Source organism: Cibotium barometz, chromosome 46 (genome assembly GCF_041138505.1).
Source record: "Cibotium barometz isolate CiBa-2024 chromosome 46, ASM4113850v1, whole genome shotgun sequence".
In the NCBI taxonomy this organism is placed as follows: Eukaryota; Viridiplantae; Streptophyta; class Polypodiopsida; order Cyatheales; family Cibotiaceae; genus Cibotium; species Cibotium barometz.
Window position 1 is genome coordinate 20,191,491 of NC_141091.1, and position 22,257 is coordinate 20,213,747.

A 22,257-nucleotide genomic window follows, 5' to 3' on the forward strand; every position below is an offset into this window, starting at 1 on the left:
CTGAATTGTCTTCTTTCTTCTTCTCTTCTCGACAACCATATAACTAAAAGATAAGAGTACATACATAAAGGGAAAGTAATCTCCTATAATAACATACAAAATGGTATGTCTATAGTGTAAACTCAATGTGCGCTTTTGCCGCACAGGTCGTAGCTGGGGACTTACCGGACACCGTATGCGAGCCACGAATGGCTGCAAGCAACAACCAGGGAAAGAAGCTCAAACAGAATGCAAAGGGTGTGTCACTCACCGCTCAACCGCCGCCTTGAAGGATTCCCACGTCGCAGCCGTGAAGAAGGAGCCGCCGTCGCTGCTCTTCCGCCTCTCCGCCCCCGCCGTGCCGCTACACAATGCTCGATCGCTCTCTCTCTCTCTCTCTCTCTCTCTCTCACACACACACGCAAGAGAAGGAAACCAAGGAGATAAGGCAAGAGCACTCTTGTATTCACAACACATGAGAATGAGGATTTTAGAGTTACATTTGACTCTTATAGGTGACTTGGTTGTTCACACTTGGGCGCCCATACATGGCCGGCCGATCCTAACCCTTATCCTACTGATATTCAAGGTGCGTCTCTCATCGGCAATCACCCAATCTCTTCATCCTTAACATATGGTGCCGACAAGCCCGGCCCATGACTCAGAATATTTAAATTAATGACGTAAAACATAGTACGTCTCAATGTCCCGTCATAGGTTAACATGCCCCCCTTCCTGATGTAGATTCCGTCCTCGGAAGCTATGGTATGGTAAACTCGAGAGTGTTGTTGTGGTAGACCATCTGCAAAACAGGGAAGTAGAGTGAAAGTATGCTGGAATTCAAAAGATATAAAGTGTATAAATTCAAGCATGTTAGACCACAATGGATGTTGCTATGAGAACTTAGTTTAAGGGTCACATGAATGAGCTAGTGTAGCAAATCAACACGAGTTTAAAATTATTGAAAGTAAATCAAGAGTTAGCAAGGTGTCAAAGGTTAATCAAGGTTTATAACTGGCCTAAGTCAAGGAAAATAACCAAGCTTAATAAATAAACAGATGACCACACTGTGTCTACTCTAAGAACAAGTTAATACCACGAGCCTAGGGACACAAGAAACATCAGAGTTACAGGAGCCTTTTTGTCTTTATTTTTTTTTATGCACGTGACAATTTTTACACACAATGGCGACCTTCCTAAAGCAAAACTAACATCGATCCTGGTACCATGTTTAACACAAGGCATTATCCAAGAATCTATTAGCTCACTTTAGGCAAGGCTACCCCCTACCAACCAAGGGATCGGTCTGGAGTAGAATACTCCTCGCCTACCAAGTATCAATAAGGCGATAGGCCAACATTAAAGCACATCATAGACTTGTATTGCCATTTATTGTAGGCTTTTTTTTTTAAATCTATTTCTTTTGATCTTCGCTCCTGAACTACAATTTGTCTTGCATCCTTTCGACAAAGGGGTAAAAGCTATGTCCTAGAGGTCAACACACACATGGCCAGGTGTCAAACATTAAGATGGTTTGACCCTAGACCTAAGACAATCATATTCCAAGGTTAACGAAAGACGTCATGCATTCTCAGGAATATATCCAATAAGGTTAAGCTCATTAATGATTTACACTAGCACGTCAAGCAACTTCAAAAACTAAGTAGTACATTGACAATTTCCATGTGGTCATGCATTATAGTTCATGCAATTAATTGAACAGAAAAAATGAAAGAGAGTGGGTATGGAAGAATTACACCTGTATTTTGGAGATCTCCTTGATTCGATGAGAGAAATGCCCACAATTTGATGAGATATTTATGTATGAGCGTTGCGGCTATCTCAGGACTTGAAAGCGAACCCACCTCAAACTTTTCAACCTGTACAATCAACTAACATGCACTATACCTCGAGAGGCACATCAGTGTGAAAAATTAAAGACTCGTTTAAGGAATCCAAACTAGAAAAAACTAAAAAACACTAACCTACCTACCAATCACCATACTACTACTGAGGATACGGTAAGAGGATGTTGTAGAGTCCTGGCTCTAGCCCTAAGGCTAAGCCTCTATCCGCATCATCCCCCTAAGGCTAAGCCTCTATCCGCATCATCCAAATAAATAAAGTCAACCTCAGTAGTGCCATGAGTTTCATCCGTCCATTCATCATTGTCAGATATTTCCTTTTCATTTTCCCATCCACATAAACTCATCAAGAATGTAACCATGCGAGGATAGTCATCTTGTGGAAAAGGAAATCATTGGGCTATCGGGGATATTTCCTCTACGGAGTAGGGGTCAGTCATGGTCAATAGGCGAATTAGCCATTCTAATTCCTCAACATTTTCCTCTCTGGCTAGTACATCTATATGATCCCATTCAGTTTCAATTACATGATAGCACATGTGAAATATCTGAGAAAGGTACAGATGATACCTTTCACCAAAGCTGGGAGTGGATGAAGTGTATGATGATCGTGCATCTACCATATCTGCAAACATAGATATAGCATCAGTAGGTTTATGACAGGTCAATCTAGTTCTTGATTGGATATGGATATTTCTCCTCTTTTTGTGCTCTTGCTCTTTTTACTATTTTTTGTTTATTTTTTTTAAAAAAAAATATGAAGCTATATATATACATCCCCTTGAATTTGGCAATTACATGGTCAGGGGAGAAGGTTAAGGAGGAAGCATTAGAATGTCGAGCGTGAGTACATGCTCCCTTTTTCCTTGGGTAGATCATATTATTTGCAATGATGTTGCAGCCTCTTGGAACCAATTTGTCCAGCGGGTCATAGGTTGTGATGTGGGCAGATAGCTTTTTATGACCCTTGTGGCCACATCCAATTGCAGAGATGGTAGTGTACGCTCCCATTAACGAATGGAGGAAATGGTGTCTGACGATACTATTACAAGAGGAGACATAGACTCATCGGTTTTTTGTTGGGTGTTGGCAAGAGTAGGTGTAGAGCATGTAGAAACTTCTATATGAGTGTGTGCCTGGCATGAGGAGCTAGAAGCTTCATGTGGCTCCCCCCTTCCTGAGCTAGGTGGTAATGATCGATATCGTTTGGGAATCCAAACTAACTCTGGAAGAAGTGGTGCGGAGCACTCTGTTACCTTTCCCTTACCACGGTCTTGAATTGTCATTGGGGTGGCAACAATTGGTTTGCAAGGTTTTACAGGTGATGTAGAGGGATTCAGCTTATGTTTAGGGACCCAAATCTGGTCATTCCCCTCGTAGTATCCTTGGGCTACTAATAATTTTTTAGGGATCCATCGTGATGTTACATTGCCCTTTCTTGGGTGGTTAGCTGCTTTCCTTTTACGAGGCTTCTTGGTGGCTGAACGAGATTGAGCAGGGGAAGTAGCTGTTAACGAAGCTTTTGGGACCCATTTGTATATACTCTTTGGCATAGTAAGCGGAACCTTAGAGACCACCTTGCCTGTTTCCACTCTTGGCATTGAAGCATTAGAGGGATGGCAAACAATCAAAGATGGTTTTGCCACTGGACTTTGTGATTTTTCATTATCTAATATTTGAGTGGATGACTTAGGTGCAGGATTTTGAGCGGTCAGACCTAGTGTTGGTTCTTGCGTTGTGACTCGTCTAGTTGCCCAATCGATATTGCACTTGGTGGCCATCATCCATTTGCGCCCTAAGTTTACAGTGCCTTCCATAGTACCATCAGGCATAACCAAAAAGCTTTGAATTATGGTCCCCTTATCATAGGCAACCGGAGTGTGCAGAATTCCTGAGATAGGGGTTTTCTTCTTATTGATAACTTGAACTTGGATAGCACTCTTGGATAAAGGTGGTTTTCCAAGTTGACATCACACGCCATATGATAGCGAATTGTGTTGCGCTCCTGTATCCAATAATGCATTATACAGCACCTCTCCGTAAGGACTCTGTAACTCAATTGGGTATCTTAGAGGTGGGTCAGATTCCAGTGCATCCTCCTCTGCTTCCTCGAAAAATACTTGTGTAATTCCCAAGTTGGCTTCTCGTTGTTGCCTAGCACGCTGTTGACGTTCTTTGGCTTCGACTCTCGCTTGTATCTTTTTAAGCTCAGCTTATTCTTTAGCTGCCTTCTTTTGATGGATTGCATGTAACTCCTCTTGGCTCAGGGGGTCATAGTACCTTTTGAATTTACTCCCATTAAGGAATCCAATGGTTTCAACTCCGTCGAGAGTCCCCACTAATGGTACCTTGCGGGGTAATTTCACATACTCTATACGGTCCCTTACCAGCATATTTGAGCTTCTTCTTTTCGTTATGCACTCCATACATCAGGACTTTATCCCCAACCTTGATGTCCTTGTCCTTGAGGTGGCGATCAAACCATTTTTTCCTTCTATCCTTCTCCACAAGGGCATTGTATACAGCCAATTGTCTTTCTTCGTTTAGTCGCTCAAGGATATATAGACGCTCTACTAAGGGATTACCATCCCAACCCTCTTGAGTAGCAACACGAAGACTAGGAATGACAAATTCCCATGGCATGACTGCTTCTTGGCCATATACCATTTTGAATGGTGTGCAATTAATAGCCACTTTGTACGCAGTACGATAGGCCCATAAAGCTGTCGTAAGCTTTAGATCCCAATCCGTGCGATGAGCTTCAACTGTCTTTGTCAAAACAGAGATTAATGTCTTGTTTGTACTCTCGGCTTGGCCATTCGCTTAATAAGGAGTAGATTTATGATGGGATATCATGAAATTTGTTGTGAGCTCCTTAATCACGTCATTTATAAAATGCGTCCCATTGTCGCTCACAAGTTCAAAAGGACAACCGAAGCGTGTGATTATATTTTCAAAGAGGAACTTAGCTGTTGTCCTCGCATCTGCCTTACGTGTCGCTTTCGCTTCAGCCCATTTGGTCATATAGTCAGTGGCCACGATAATATAGCGAGATTGTGTGTTTTGGGCCGCTGGGCTAATTGGACCTACAAAGTCTAAACCCCACTTTTCAAATGGTTGGTTTACTTTGATTGGATGTAGGGGCATCTGATCTTTCCGCTGGGGTTTCTTGTATCTTTGGCATTCATCGCAACCCTTCACAAAGAGTGATGCATCTTGGAACATAGTGGGCCACCAATACCCTGATTGTAAGATCTTTCGCGCAGTTAAGTCTCTTGAGAAGTGACCACCGGCTATGCCCATATGTGCCTCTTGCAAAATGTATAGATACTCATCTTCTCGGGCACAACGCCTAAGAACGTCATCCTTTCCTCTTTTATAAAGAGTCCCAGCTATCAGGCAATAGGATTCACATTCTTTGATTAGCTTTCGAGCTAGATCTTTACGAAGCTCCTTGGGTGGAAAGCCATTAACCAAAAAGTTAACAATCTTCTCACTCCATTCAGGCATTGTCTCCACCATGAACAGGGAAGTGTCCGGTAAGTCATCATCAACCCCCGTAGGAGCCTCACCATTAGGTATGCGAGACAAATGATCAGCCATAACATGTTTTTTGCCAGGTCTCACAACAACAGTGAAATCAAACTCAAGAAGAATCAATAGCCATCGTGTGATTCTTCCTGTGGAGCATGGTTTGTTTACCAGATACAACAATGCTTGATGATCCACATAGAAAACAAACTTGGTGGCAAGGAGGTAATAACGAAATTTCCTTACTGCATATATCATTGCCAACCCTTCTCGCTCCGTAGTGGTGTAGTTCATCTCAGCATCGTTCAACTGGCGACTGGCAAAGCTAATGGGGTAGTCTAGCTTGTGTTCTCCAGGTTGAGTCAACACACACCCAATAGCAAAGTTTGATGCATCAATATGCACATGGAAGAGTAAATCCCAGTTAGGCATTCTCAAGATTGGAGCACTCACCAAGGCCTTCTTTAATAGCTCATAGGCACGGTCACATTCTTCGGTCCAAATAAACTCAATGAGGAGCTTATACAATGGTCGAGCTATCTCGGCAAAGAAGAGAATAAACCTTCGATAATAACCAACGTGGCCCATAAAGCGTTGGACTCCCTTGTAGTTGGTGGGTGGTGGCAGTTCCAGAATGACCTTGATTTTACTCTCGTCCGTGGAAATCCCATTTTTGGACACTATATGCCCTAAGATAACTCCGTGTTTAACCTAGAATTGGCATTTGAAAGGATTCAATGAGATGCGATATAATCTACACCTTTCAAATATTTTTCGTAAACACATCGTCCGAAGAGGAATGAACACAAAGATCATCTAAGAAAGCTTCATAGAAGTCCCTTAGATATTCCTTAAAGGCCGTGTTTATCAATCGTTGGAATGTTGCAGGTGCATTGGTCAAGCCAAAAGCCATGACACGAAAGGCAAACACTCCAAACTCCGTGATAAATGCTGTTTTAGCTTGGTCCTCGACTGCAATTGTGATCTGATTGTAACCTGAGTACCCATCTAAAAAGCTATATGCCTCCTTGCCTGCCACTCTTTCAAGCACATGTTCAGAATATGGCAGGGGATAATGATCCCTTCTGGTGGCTGCATTAACCTTTTTGAGATCAACGCACACTCTGAGTTTCCCATTCTTCTTTGGTACGATGACTATCGGAGAAACCCATTCTGAGTGCTCAATATGGTATATGAATCCACATTTTACAAGCTTTTCAATTTCCTCTTGTACAATCTTTGTGTACTTAGGATTCATTGGGTAGGGACGTTGCTGGATTGGTTTAGCAGTGCTAATCATTAGAATCGTGTGTTGCACCACCGAGGGTGGAACACCCTTCATATCATGATATGTCCAAGCAAATATGTCCTTGAACTCTTTAAGAAGCTTCGTAAGTGCAGCTTCTTCCGCCTTGGTGAGGTCTTGAGCAATAAAAACTGGTTTAGACTCCTCACCCGGATCTGCTAAGTCTATCTCCTTAACTACCGCCCGCCGCAGGGCCATCGTAGACACCGCTACTCCCATTGGTAGGCGTTTGTTGGGCTTTTGTGTAGACCACTTTACGTTCCCCTGTGTGAATGATTTGAAATGCTCGGGTGCGGGGTGTAAGGCTACTGGTTCTTGTTGTGCCAGGCTTTTTTCTTTCAATTCCGCTTCCTTTTGCTGCTGAGCCGACTCTTGGTTTTCCGGCCTCCTTGCAGTACGACTTAGTTTTGGCTTCTCTTTGATTTCTAATTGGGCGACGTCATGAGGTTGCGGAATACACCACATGACACTTTGGAGATATTGTCCCCAATTAGCCGCTAACTTTCGATTAGCGTCAATAGCTCCTACATAACTAAGCCATTCTGCGGTGGATCTCTCCTTGTTTATTGCAGTTCGTACATTAGCTCGATAGCGTTGGCGCTTATGTCTCGTTTTCTTCTTACCAAGTTTTTGATTTTTGTTTCTATCAGATTCGAACTCACTTGGTCGATCTTCACTTGTGTCCCCCTCACTTTCGGATGAACTGCAGGAGGTCACTGTCCTAGGCCTTGAGCACCTTGCTTCCACATTTGGGTGAATATTTGATTCATTTTTCCCATCAGGCTCAGGGTCAGTTTCTTCTTGAGATTCATACTCAGAGTTGCATTGGTCAGAGTTCGCTACTTTCAGTGTCGGTGGAGTTTGCCACGTTCTCGCCATCAGGAGTCAAGTGCATAACACCTATCATGTTTATTGGCACTAACGATGGCATATCTTGCCCCTCAGGTGTTACCCAACTTGTGCCTCTATTTCCCCATGTGTCTATGGTTGCCGCTAGGTGTACCCAATCCACGTTATCCGACTCAGTCATACACGGTAGAACATCCATATAAGGAGAATCTTTCCCATCATCAGTCTCTTTTTTGCATGTATAGCAATACCTTAATGGGGCGGAGTGAACAGTGGTATCCAATCGATTATCGATGATAACCTTGCTTCCTAAAGGATGCGCACGACCATTCTCAAGATCAACTCGAATGACAGAGTCCTGGAATTGTAGATAGACATAGTTTTTCGACCAGTCATGCACCATTTGTGCTTCCCTCATGAAAGGACGTCCTAAGATCATTTGATATGACATAGGATGCTTGGAGAAATCCATTACAATGAAGGTATGTCGTACCTTGTATCCTAGAACCTTGATCTTAAGGTCCCTTAACATTCCAATAGGTTTAGCAATAGTCCCGTTTGCCATCTTAACCACTATGTTTGTGACTTCGAGGTGAGGTCTCCCCATAGATTCCCAACAGTTTTTAGTCACAATGCTCACGCCAGCACCACCATCAAGGATTCCCTTTAGAGTTAATCCCTTGGTAGTAATGGGGAGGGTGGCATTAGATTCGTCACCTTCAAAGTAGTGTCCCAACTTGTTAACAGGTATTTCAACGATCGAATCTTCATCTAAGTTGGGTTGTAGATCCCAATGCTTCCCTTCATCTTGAAGCGTGTCGGGTCTATCCATATTGGCAAATTGTGGTAGCCCCGTCTTTAGTTCTCCATTGAAAAATGCCTGAAAGCTAAGAATAGCTTAGGATCTCCGTATAATTTGGATATGATCGTGGTTCTGATTTCAGAGGACATGAAATCCATTAGCTTAGACACATTCAACGGTGCTTTTCGAGACATCGCCCCTTGACTAGGGACTGGTGAAGATGGAATCACTTCCTCTTCGATGGGGTCAAGCATTCCCTCACTAAACATTCTTTCAAGCAAAAAGGGTGTTTGCCCACTTCCTGATGTCCTATCCTCACTTTCTTCCCGAATGATACTAGGTATAGCTAACGGTTTATGGCTCCTGTGAGGCTGAACTTGCGTAGGAAACACTGTATCTGGAATTTTGATTTTTCTCAAGTTTGGTTCCAGTTCTCTTTGTGTTTCTTCCACCAAACCCCTTAAGTGTTGCGCTTGTTCAATCTCCTCAACTGGGTTTGGGTAATTTCCAATCTTTTTCTTGAGGGTTTTTGGCCCACGTGGCTTGTCTTGGGGAGTCTCAGTCAGTTTGGGTGGTCGAGAGGGCATTAACTGACTTGGTTGTGGGGCCGAGGAAGTTTCCTTCTGTTTCCCCTTATTTATGTACTCGCTTGATTCTCCTTCATTGAGCTCCCGAGTGGGTTCCTCCCTTAAGGTAGTGGCTTTGGTTCCCATGGTTTCTATTGAATCAGAATCATCTTCAGGATCATTCATATACGCGGGGTCGTCTCCTGTCCCTATGTTAGTCTTTGAACTAGGCTTGGAGCTCGTGGCATTAAGCGATCTCTTTCGCCATGTTTTCTTTTTCTTTGCCTGACGATTGATGCAGTATCCCTCTCTTCAAGAATGTAGTTTTGATTTTGAAGCATTGACCGTGTAACTACGTTCACGGGTACAACAGGTGTGGTTCCTCGTGCTTGGTTGGTGACCTCAACCAAATTCAATGGCGTAATCTTAGGTGCATTAGGATTATGTGGACATTGAGCGATCAAATGATCTATGCCACAACGATTACATGTAAGTACCGGCATTCCCGATGTGCTCCCTTGATTTGGTTGCATTTGAGTAGCGATCTTCTATAGCCTATTAGGGCACTCCGCTACACGATGCGGTCCACCACAATCATAGCATTGAAGAGGTGGTCTCCTTGCCATGGTATTAAGGTTTTGCCCTCTTGTGGCGATAGCAGCCGCTTGGCTTGACTTGCCCGAAATGATCCTCCATGTAGTACTGGGGAATCATTTCAAACGTATCAATCCTGTATGGAGCAGTGGGGTCTATCTCCTCTTCATAATCCCCACACACACTATGTGACTCACAACCCATCTAGTTTATTGGGGTAATCCTTGGGGATGTGGAGGTTGTGGTCCTAGCACTGGCGGTGGTAATGGCACAGACTGGACTACATTCGGATTTCTTGGAACTATGTGCTGCGGTTGCTCGATAGGTTGTGCATGCATTAGCGCGGGTACTTGAGGTGTGTTTGACCAGGCTAGTGGTGCTTGATTTGCCAACATTTGCTTAAGTACTAGGCAATCTTTAGATTGATGGCCATACTTACCACATGCATTACAATTCCCATTGAATTTAACTCTGAATGTGGGACATTCACTCGTGCTATGTGGTCCTAAGCACACAGAACACCATTGTTGCCCTCTCCTTGGGTACATATGGCTATTCTGAGGAGCTCGATTATCCCTAAAGTATTCTTGGAGAGCCTTAGTAAGGTCGGTCACAGACATTTCAGATATCTTGGGCTCCTTGGCAATAGGTTTTACCGTCATTGGCTCGTGCCCAGATACTTGCGAACTAACGATTTTGTCTCCGAAGACACCTTTTTACCTGCAATCATCAAGTTGTCTTCTAACTGGATTGCATTGGCAGTGACTGCTTCCCACGTTGTAAGACCTCTAACATGACTAGGCCATTGTATATGTCCTCGTGGCGCAATCCTCGGATGAATCTATCGAGCAATTGGTTATTATTGAAGCGCTCATCGGGAGTGCAGCGAGAATTTAGATACTTCAATCGACTTATAAAGTCTCTCACCGACTCCCCTTCCTCGCGTTCAACTTTTTGGAGTTGAGATGCTACTCCCCAAAGCACACCCTCACGTATGTATTCTTTCAAGAACAATCTCTTGAGAGTGGGGTAGTGAGTGCGCTCTTCAACCCTTAAGGTTCGATACCAATCTCCGGCCTTCCCACTCAAGGTTAAGCCTAAGGCTTTACACTTATGCAGCTCATTGTGCTCTTCCAAGGAATCACACACGTGTTCAAAGACTTCAATGTGCTTCCTAACATCCTCGTTACCACTGAAGTTTTGAGTGAGCTTAGCCACTTGTACTGCCTTGCTTCTAGGTTCTCTCTCAGGCATACCCCGCATATTTTCCGCAATAGATCGTCCGATCGTCTGAGCAAACGCTGCGAGATCACCTAGGTGAGCAGGCATAGCTGGTGGAGGCACTTCTGGGATAGCCTAGCTGATAGGAGTTGGCGTTGGTCTGAGTATGTTGGCAAATGACGTAGGATATGATATGTGGCTAGGCCTAGCTCCTCTTGGATAAGGGTTGTGATAAGGCGGTCGTGGAGCATACGCCATTGGCATACTAAGAGGCGTAGGAGCTACATGAGCATGAGTAGCGATAGATACATATGGTCGATAGGCACTGGCACGCACTGTTGTATGTACTATTCTGCTAGGTAGTGGCATCGTACTAACTACAGCGGTAATAGGTGCACTTTCCGTTATGCTCATCATTGGGGTAGGCATTGTGGATTCCTTAATGGAAAGTTGAGCCAAGGTTGGAAAACTAAAGTTACTGCTCGTGGGCTCAACTTGCATTGAGACTCCAGGCAAAACAACATACGAAGGGTCTATGGGACTCACCGAGGGAGTCTCCAATTGTGATAGGGTTGGTTGTTTGGCCTTGCCCGTATCCAAAAATCTCATAGGGCCAGTGGAAACTAGGTTCACTCCCCTATTTTGCCTCTCAAATTGGATAATTCTATGAATAACCTCACATATCATGTGTTGTTGCTCCTCTAGATTAGTGGCGCTAGATGTAGATCGTAGGACTTCTAACCAACCTACATGGTATGCGTAACCCGTGTATAAGTCAGTTAGAGTCTCTGTATGTAGATCATATTCCCAATTTTCATTGAGAAATATCCCATCTAGACTTGGTGTGCCAAACGGTTCTCTTGAAGTGGACGCAATGTCACTTCTTATGGATTGGCTTCTAGGGACCTCTATTTTAGGAGGCGCGTCGGAAGGTGGTAGCTCAGTAGGGCCCTCATTAAATGAAGTGGGTAGAATATCCACATGGACACTCTTTGGGAAGATAGGGTCTACATAAGACGTGAATGGCGAATCCACTATCCCTCCTTCCTCGCTTGTCGCATGTTCAGAGCGTGTAGCTCTACTAAAGGTCTCTATTAGACAACTAAACATGCTAGATCCGGGTTGTGGGGCCCACACTGGCATGTTTTGGCTTGTCTCCTCAGGGTTCTTGGTAGGGTGTCCTTCCATGGCTTCTGAGTCAGAAGACGAGTCACTATCCACTATTCATGGATCTTGGGTTGCACTCCCTTGGGTTCTAGCCGAAGGCCAAGATGCTAACGTGGAGGGATGGTGTGAGCCTGCGTAGACTGAAACGCTTTCTAGTGGCTCAGACTCTAGCACCCGACCAGAGCGTAGATGCATGTGATGTGGGTACCCTACGTGCGTTGGTAACCACCCTTGAAACTCACACAAGTGGTTTCTTGGGTATTTCGCACCCCGTTTTTACTTGTTTTTAGATTGTTTTTAACCCGTTTTTGACCCCCTTACTTATGGTCGAACCTGGACTAGGGCGTGTGATAGCTCGAAACGAGCATATCGTTCAAAGGGTCCTAGTGTGCTTTACAGCATCTTGTTCACCTATCCAAAGCTCTCGTGGTCCTCAAAACAATCCGTTTCCCTATGGGGGAAGGGGCAAAAGCCTATTTGCTTGTGGAGGAAAGGGTGAGGGCTTTATCCCACATGCTCACTTTACTCCTTGGGGAGTGGGCTACATATAGGGCACAACTTCCCATAAGCTCTCACTTGAAAGAAAGCTATGGAGGCTCACTCTCCTATATATATATATATCAAAAGACCGAGAGGCCGAGGTCGGGGTCAATTGGGGGTTTTTCTTTTCAAAAATTTTTTATTTTAGAAAAAAATTAATTTATTTATTTATTTATTTTTTGTTTGGATAAGCTTTTTAGGGTTTCTTTCTACGGTTCAAACTTTGCCGTGGCGCAGTTCGCACACAGTGCAGCCCTCTGGGGATTCAGAAATCCCCCCCTCACACATAGAAAACCAGATAACAGACCGCACACCCACACGCGGAGCAGAAAAATAACAAAAGCAACAGAAATGCAGAAAACAAATTGCAGAAACAGATTGCAAAACACAGAAACACCTCAACAACAAACACACAGACGCTTTCCTACAGTGTAAATTGAGCTTCACGCAGCAGCCCGAGCTGCAAACTGGAGCTTGGTGCAGGGCAACTCCCTGGCAGCGGTGCCAAAAATGTGCGCTTTTGCCGCACAAGTCGTAGCTAGGGACTTATCGGACACCGTATGCGAGCCACGAATGGCTGCAAGCATACAACCAGGGAATGAAGCTCAAACAGAATGCAAAGGGTGTGTCACTCACCGCTCAACCGCCGCCTTGAAGGATTCCCGCGTCGCAGCCGTGAAGAAGGAGCCGCCGTCGCTGCTCTTCCGCCTCTCCGCCACACCGTGCCGCTACACAATGCTCGATCTCTCTCTCTCTCTCTCTCTCTCTCTCTCTCTCTCACACACACACACACACGCGCGCGCGCGCACAGGAGAAGGAAACCAAGGAGATAAGGCAAGAGCACTCTTGTATTCACAACACATGAGAATGAGGATTTTAGGGTTACATTTGACTCTTATAGGTGACTTGGCTGTTCACACTTGGGCGCCCATACATGGCCGGTCGATCCTAACCCTTATCCTACTGATATTCAAGGTGCGCCTCTCATCGGCGGTCACCCAATCTCTTCATCCTTAACATATGGTGCCGACAAGCCCAGCCCATGACTCAGAATATTTAAATTAGTGACGTAAAACATAGTACGTCTCAATGTCCGTCATAGGTTAACACTCAATTATATGAGCTGGCATTACTATGCCATAACTCTAGTACTCCAAAGTAGCTGTCACATAGCCTGTCATCCACTGGCGGCATAGCAACCATAATCTCACCTTCTATGCGAGTGGCATAAGTGCGGAAGCTATCACCCAGGCGGGTCATCAATGTTGTAGAGCACTAGTTGAGCTTGATATCTCAACATTCCCCCTCGAGCTCAACTCCACACATTGCATTGGGACTAGTAGTGTTGCTTTGATCCAAAAATCTAAACTAGTCAAAGTGCCCTCCAGCCCTATTTTCTCTATACTCGAAGAGAACTAGGATACAAGGTTTTTTTGTAGAGTATTTCCATACAATTTACTTGAATAGTTTACTTGAATAATACTAAATCTCATGATATTTTGACACCATGAGGTAGGTGTTACATAAGGACCTCAGAGACTTACAGGCTGTTAGGGCCTTCTCTTTTGAAGTTGGGCATGAAACTTGATATGTGGGTCTTATATAAGCCAAGGAAAAAATCTGCAGAGTTTCATCCTTTTTGGTTGCATTGAGGAGGTGTAACATAAGGGTTAGTGTCTAGTCCAACGCATCTCTAGAGCTACCAGCTTCCAGCCATCTCAGAGGGCTGATGGAGGACTTGCTAAAGATGATTTGAGTTGTGGCTTAGTGTGCAAGTGAATTATAGGTAGAGGGTTTCTCCCATAAGGTTTGGTGGTGTTTGGATAAGTGAAAGTGGTTCTAGGATGACATGCTCTAGCTGGGGTTGACATGATGCTAGTGCATGTTCCCTCCTCAAGCACATGATTCTGATGATGGACGAGGTCTAGGTACACTACTTTCACATTGTCCCTATGCTTATATGATGCTTTGATTGATGATGACACTAAAAAATATTATTCTAGCTCCACCAGAATACTCTTGAAGCCTGAGAACCTTTGCCTAAGCTTGTAGTCCACCAAAGAAGCTCAATCGGCTCTATGGAGAACAATAGCCCAAAAGCTTGGATCATCCCTGTATCTTAAAACTTCTCATGCCAAGGATGCTAGAAAGTTTTTCCCAGTGCAAAAGAGAACATGAAGGTAGGTACAAGACACAGTTGAACCATCGGACAAGCCTCGACTATTCCTCCACAACAAACCCGACACATCTCTATAAAGCTATGTGCAACCTTGTAAAGAGAGAAATGACTGCTATCTATCTTGTAGAGAGAGAACCACAAGCTACCCAATCCTAGAGACATAATTTTATTTTTTTTCACATCTACACCTATGGTATGCTTGCACACATGCACTGCACCTGCAACTAGTCTCATCAATGTCAACCCTCTAGATACATCTCTGGTTGGGGGAACCATTGCTAGCCCATGGTATGACCCATTTCTTGGAGAAACCTTGAACTGGCAAGTATCTCCAAAGAGCTTCAATGCATGCAACCTTTGCTTTACCTTCAATTCAACACCAACACAACCTTGCCATGGCTTATATATGCCATGAAGATACCCAAGCTCTAGCATGCTATGAGCTTAAGGTATAATATCATGTCGTGTGCCAAGAAGATTTGGACCGTCCATCTATCCATGTAAATCATTCCATGGTGGTCCCAGTGTTGATTTTTCCAATCACAGGGTGCCGACCTCTTCTACCAAACTACCTAATTTTTACGAGTCAAAACCATTTCCATAGCAAAAGGAGGCCTTCATGAAGAACTCGACATGTTCCATGAATTGTTGGACTCCTTTGAAGCTGGTCGCGGGGTGGCATCTCAAGAATGAGTGGCACCTTGTTGCTATCATCTATGGATATACCATGTTTTGAGACAATGTGTCCTAGGATTACTCTATGCTAGACCCAGAATAAGCATTTCAGAGGGTTAAGAGAGATCCTATAAAGCTGGCATCTCTCTATCACTTTTTGTAAATACCACAAATGTGCTTTCCATGTAGAATTAACACAAAGGTCATCCATGAAGACTTCAACGAATTTTCATAAGACTATACACATTAGGCGTTGGAAGGTGCCTGGGGCATTGGTCAACCTAAATGTCATGACTTGATATGCATATATGCCCCATTTGGTGGCAAAAAAACTGTTTTACGTTGATCTTTTGGGTCGATCAACACTTGGTTGTATCTGGGGTTCATAGGGTATTCTCTCTACTTTACTGACCTTACTCCCTCGACCATGGGGATGGTGTGTTTGACCACTTCAAGAGGTACACCCTTCATATCTATGTACCTCTCGGTGAAGCAATCCTAGAATTCTATGAGAAGAGTGAGAAGATCTTTCTCTTCTTTTGTAGAGGTCTTTGCCTATATAGATGGGTTTCGGATCTTCCCATGGGCCTGCCAAGTTTATTTCATTGACCTTGATCGTAAGATTTTCCTGGCTTGCCATCATGGGTTCTTTGGGCCTTCTCGTATTGTACAAAACAACCTCCTACCTTATAGGCCCTGAAGTGTTTGGGGACTTGTTTGGTCTCCTCAGCTTTAGCACTTTCTTTCTCCATTAGCTTTTTAGCTTCTTTCTCTACTAGCGTAAATTTTTTGTTTCGTGCTTTGCACGTAGATAGGAAAAGCTTTTGGGGTTTGGGCTGGGAATCAATTGATTCTTCCTCTTTTGAGGTTTGGGCTAGGAATCAGCTGATTATTCCTTTTTCGGGATTTGGGCTAGGAATCAACTGATTCTTCCTCTTTTGCGGTCATGATGTTAATCAAAATGGGGAACTCATCGAGCTCCGTTTGACTGACTTGGCAAAAGTAGAAATGTGTGTAATAGCTTCCACATATCTCAGCCAATGTTCCTAGGACTCTATCAAGAAGATATATGCTTCCTTTCCTCTAAATCCATTGGATTTATGTGTTTTGTGGGTGTGTTTTTCCCATAACAGTCGTTCCTCTCTAACACTCATAGGTTCATGGCTTGTAGCATCGGGCATGCACGAAGTGATGAGCATGTAGACGGATGTGATCTCTTGCCCATCAGCCATAGCAAATCTGGTACCCATGCATTTTGGAAGTATGTCCAAGGTATAAAGGATGTGCATCTAGTTCTCAGAGTCTTTCGGCTCTAGGAGTTTCAAATTCCATGCTATCTCGTTCATCATCTAACATTTTATGGCACGTTTGCCACCACAAGTGGACTGTCATGGATGCTGTTGTCACTAAATCCTCTACTAAGGGTCCCCCACTCATAGGATGGATCTTCTAAGTGCATAGGTTGAGCTTTAGCATTCGGTCTTTCTTCCAGATGTAAATATGATCCATGTCCTAGGCATCGATCATTTTAGTTTCTCTCATGAAGGGACGTCCTAAGATGCAATCATATGAAACAAGCTGTTGGCCAAAGTTCATCTCACCACGAAGGTGTGTAAAAAACTGGTTCCAAGAATATTAATCCTCAAATCCCACAAAAGACCTATGGGCTTTGCTGATTTGTGTGAGATTTGGTGTAGAATAGCTCTCTTTTCAGTTTTTGAAAAGAATGCTTTTTGCTAACTTTTCAAAATAATTTGTTGTTTTTGTGGATTTTCATGTTCTTAGGGCTTGCACATAGTTTATATTAGGCGTAGTTTGCATCCATTGCATCAAACAATGCAATAAAATGTAATTTTTAGTGAATGTTAGCTCTCTTTAGTGTTAAACATAGAACTACGATCATTAATTTTAGTGAATGTTAGCTCTCTTTAGTGTTAAACACAGAACTAAGATCATTAATTTTAGTTTAATTGTGTGTTTTTTGTTGAAATTTTTTGGATTACAGTACTAACAAGCATTAGGAGTAGCTTAATCTTTCAAAAAAAATTCTTAACACCATAAAAAATCCTTGAATTTGACTAATTTCTCTTAATGAACTGGTTTTTTGTCATTAAGGGTGATTAATCTTGCTCAAGAGGTAAAAAATTTAGAAAATGTGTTAATTGGGGTCTAAATTGATCATATGAGTAGTCTCGAGATTGGTGTTTTTGAGTGTTTTGAGAGCATCTAGATGCATCAAAACACCTAATCACATCAATTTTTTCAATTGGAGAAATTTGACTCTCTTTGCTCAATTTTTTCAATTGGAGAAATTTGACTCTCTTTGCTTAATGTGATCATATGAGTAGTCGAGATTGGTGTTTTTAAGTGTTTTGAGAGCTGCTAGATGCATCAAAACACCTAATCACATCAATTTTTTCATCAAATTTGACTCTCTTTGTTTAATGTTGCCTTAAAAGAGGAGACCATAATTAAAAATCTAATTAATCCCCCATTTTAGATTAATTTACACAATTGTTGATGCATAAAGATTAGCATTCCCTTGCTCTATCCAATGATGTACTCAATTGTGTGAATTAATTATTAGGGATTAATGGTTAATTAGAGTCCTTGATTAGTGTAAAAGAGAGAGACTAATGAGTATTCAATGAGTAGATGCTCATGAGTTGTCAATTTGTCCATTTGGGGGTCATTTATGAAGGGTGTAAGGGGTGTCATTAAAAGGTTAACTTTTTTTTATTCTCCCTTATCTTTTTGGGAAAATGCCCATCTCTTTCATTTTAAATTCAAAAAATATTCCCCCCAAAAAGAGAAATTCGTATTTCCCACTAGACTCCAAAAAAATAAAAGTTCATGACGTGAACCATTTTCTGCAACTTCACGGAACCTGAGTTCACGCCCAAAAAGGTTTACCTCCTCGGAAACTACGCGCGTAAAAACAAATGACATGAACCATTTTTTGCAACTTCACAGAACTTGAGTTCATGCCCAAAAGGTTCACGTTTTCGAGAACCGTGCGCACAAAAAAAAAAGTTCACGGTGTGAACCATTTTCTGCAACTTCACGGAACCTGAGTTCATGCAAAAAAAAAAAGTTCATGGCATGAACAATTTTCTGCAACTTCACAAAACCTAAGTTTACGCCCAAAAGGTTCATGTCCTCGTGAACCACGTCACAAAAAAAGTTCACGTCGTGAACCATTTTCTACAACTTCACGGAACCTAAGTTCACGGCCAAAAGGTTCACGTCCTCGAGAATCGCGCACGTGCAAAAAAAAACACGGTGTGAACCATTTTCTACAACTTCACAAAACTTGAGTTCATGCCCAAAAGGTTCACATCCTTCGGAGCCGCATGTGCAAAGAAAAAAAATCAAATTTAATATTCCATGAAGTCCGGTTCACGACGTGAACCATTTTCTATAACTTTAGGGAACCTGAGTTCACGCCCAAAACGTTCACGTCCTCGGGAACCGCACACAAAAATAGATTCAAATTTAATGTTCCTTGAAGTCTGGTTCACGGCGTGAAGCATTTTTTAAGAACTTCACGGAACTAGGATTCACGGAACCTTTAAAAAAATTCAAAAAAAATAATTTTTATAAAACGCTTGAAGTCCGTCAACGTGAAAAGAGGCCGTCGGCCCCAAAAAAAATTCTGAAAAACACCCTTGTTTGGAGGCGGCCCGTATATCCGATGAAGACGCTCTAAGGCTCATCAAAAAGCTGACATCGAGCTCCTTGACTTTGGACTTGGTTGTCCGAAGTCAAAATCGACCATTTTGGCCTCCGACTAGCAACCTCAAAATTCGACCTGAGAATCAAGGCAAAAAACAACCCAAAAACTACGAAAAAATAAAAAAAAAACAACGCGAAAGCAACAACGAGCCATATTTGGGCTACTTTTGGAAGGTCTAAACGATAAAATCATGGACGACTTAGGGAAACAAAGTTGTTGTACTCCAAAAATATTACAACTCCCTCATACAGAGTTTTTCGAAATTCCTTTTTGAATACTCTCAAAAGTGTGCTACAAAACATGGAAAAAATTCTCAAAAAAATTTTCATCTTGAGAGTGTGATGGAAAATAGGTTTTAAGACCTCTCTTCCATTTGGGAAGTTACTAGCATACACTTTTTTCAGAAAATTATCTCTAAGGTTCAAGTGCGTATAGCGCCTAAGCTATTTAGGGCAAACAGATATTCGTTTGATCCAATGAAGAGTACGCCAAGCCTCTTGAGGCTGTAATGGGATGTGGGAGAATATAAAAAGCAAAAAAAAAAAACTATGTTTACTCATTAAGGAGAATTTAGGCACTCCGACATGGCCACGATAAAGGGATTTCCAGGGATCACACAAGGACTAAACCCAATGGCTGACATCTTCGAGCCATTGAGATCTATGTCACAAATGCACCTCCCAATACCATTGGCTATGCCTATATAACAAGCGTGTCATTAGGTTTTACACCCCCTATCACTTCGATCCCATCGGACTTTGGTCCCTTACCTAACATTCCCGTAAATCCTATAAGTACCAACCCTTTCCTGGATGCTCACACATGCTCACACCTTGGACATACAAACTAGTCTAGGAAGAGGTGTGGCCTAAGGACTCAATGACTCTATTCCAACAAGAGCACTCACATTCCCATAAATCCTGTAAGTACCAACCCTTTCCTGGATGCTCACACCTTGGACATACTGACTAGTCTAGGATGGGGTGTGGCCCAAGGACTCAATGAGTCTATTCCAACAAGAGCACTCACATACGGCCTCACTGGCAGCCATACAAATTTCCAAAATTACGAGCAAAAATGATGGTACAATAGACCATGTTCAATTCATTAAAATGTTGAATAGAGATGTGAAGCCTTTGGAAATCCCAATTGTTCCACCAAGGTACATGCGTTGAGCCTATGCTTAGAGGGAAAATCTAGTTGATGGTTCATCACATTGATGCTTGTAACAATTAAGACCAACTTCAAAACCTTGAAATCAGCCTTTATACATGGCTTTTCCAGAGACAAGGTGATCGGTGGAGTGCAGCAACAGAACTCTATTCAACTGAGCATCAACCAAATGAATCTATTAGAGATTTTATCCTTCGGATAAACATCTTAGACTCACGTTGTTAAATGATGTTCAATTGAAGAGATGTTTCATGATGGGCTTGAAGAATAATAGCTTAAACAACTTAAACATTGTATCCAATCCGGAAACATTCGATCAATGTTGTAAAGAAGTAAAACGTTAAGATGACAACATGCTAGAAGATGATCATGCTACGAGGCGTTTCTCATCTAAACCAAGTGAAGTAATGTCAAAAGAAAGATCGATCTTGGAATTGACATTCCCAAAATTTTATGCAGCCTTGCTTAAAACCTTACAGCTAACATCTCTAAGAGAGGATGAAAACCTTCAAAAACCAGACATCCTTAATGTCTCTACAAGTGAGGAATGAAATGCCTTATGTTAAGTATAATCACTCTATGACCATCCCAATCCAAATTGTGCATACAAGGCAACTATTCTTCTATACTTCATATATTGTAAAACCTTTGACCATGATACTAAAAAGTGTCCCACTTCATCCACAATTAACTTAAAACCTCCATCTCCCATGCACCAAACAAAAATAGTCCAAAGGGTAGAAACTACTCAGGAAGCAGTTAATCGAACACTTCAGTGTTTGAAAGATCCCTGTCCTCACTGCACAACAAATTCAGGGGTGCTAGCAGTGGAAGTAGCACTTCTTGCGCGGGGGCAGGGTCCCTCACTTGGGGCCTCGCCCATGTATATCCGGACAAGAGACTAATCTCTCAGTTCTTCTAAAACCAAACCCAGAAAAACTTCCCTAACCCGAAAAGCACAGGCGATTCCTCCAGGATATTTTTACTCTAATGGAGTCAAGAGCCTTAACTAATTGAACTGATCTGATCGAACCCGTAAGTCCCATAGTCAGATCCAGGAAAAGATTGCACTTGGATCATAGAGACCAACGCTTTTTTTCTCATTGAGAGACACAGTCGTTGATTCTTTTCCATAGAACAATTTTTATCCGGGATTTACTTCATCTATCGTACCATAACAGAATTGAGTCTCGATTTAGGGATCCATCAGTCCAACCTAACCCCATCCAGTCCCATGGGTTAGCCAACTGCCCAACTGTTGGTGATTGGATCCATTTAAGAATTTGGTTAGGTTTTATCCCGGGTACCAGTAGGGAAAAGAGTTCCCAGGCCCCCTAGCCGGATATTCATGCAAACTTAAAACTAGTCACACCACTTACACACCCAATATGAAATTGCCTTTTTCACAAATTCATCTGTCTTGAAAACAATCTTTTAATGAAACTATAGTATCACTGATCATAATCCTCCACCAAATTTCATTTTTCCTTCATCTGTGTACTTATGGCATCATTGGCAACCAGAATGCTCACCACCTATGGAATCTCCGTCGAAGATCAGCAAGATCAACCAACAGATCCATATAAAAGAGCCATGGACTCATCTGTTGAGGACCAGCAAGGTCAATCAACCAGATCCATGCCAGAATTCAGAAAACAACTCTTACTCCTTGTTCCAATATCTTCCACGACGTACGTGTGGGTATCTTCGGTGACTCAGAGCCTAAGCACCATATGGTCAACACCCTCTAGGATCCTTTGCAGGTCACCTAGCGCTTCACTCATAGGCCGCTTCCTTAGTCTCTCATCCACTGTACCGGAAGCTCACCATTTAAATCAAACCGAGGTTGGTCAAGACCTCGGCCAAGACCTCTGCCAACCTTGCTATGCGAGACGTCCTCCGTTGACTCTCCATCAACTGTTGCAACTTTATCAAATAGGTCTCCACAAACTCATTCACAAGATGGTCAAAATGCTTCCCCAGCATTTTGACATAAAACAATCATTTAAAAACAGGTCGTAAATATAATTTTTATAACGAACTCTCATCTTTCCACATTGTTCCACATCAATCC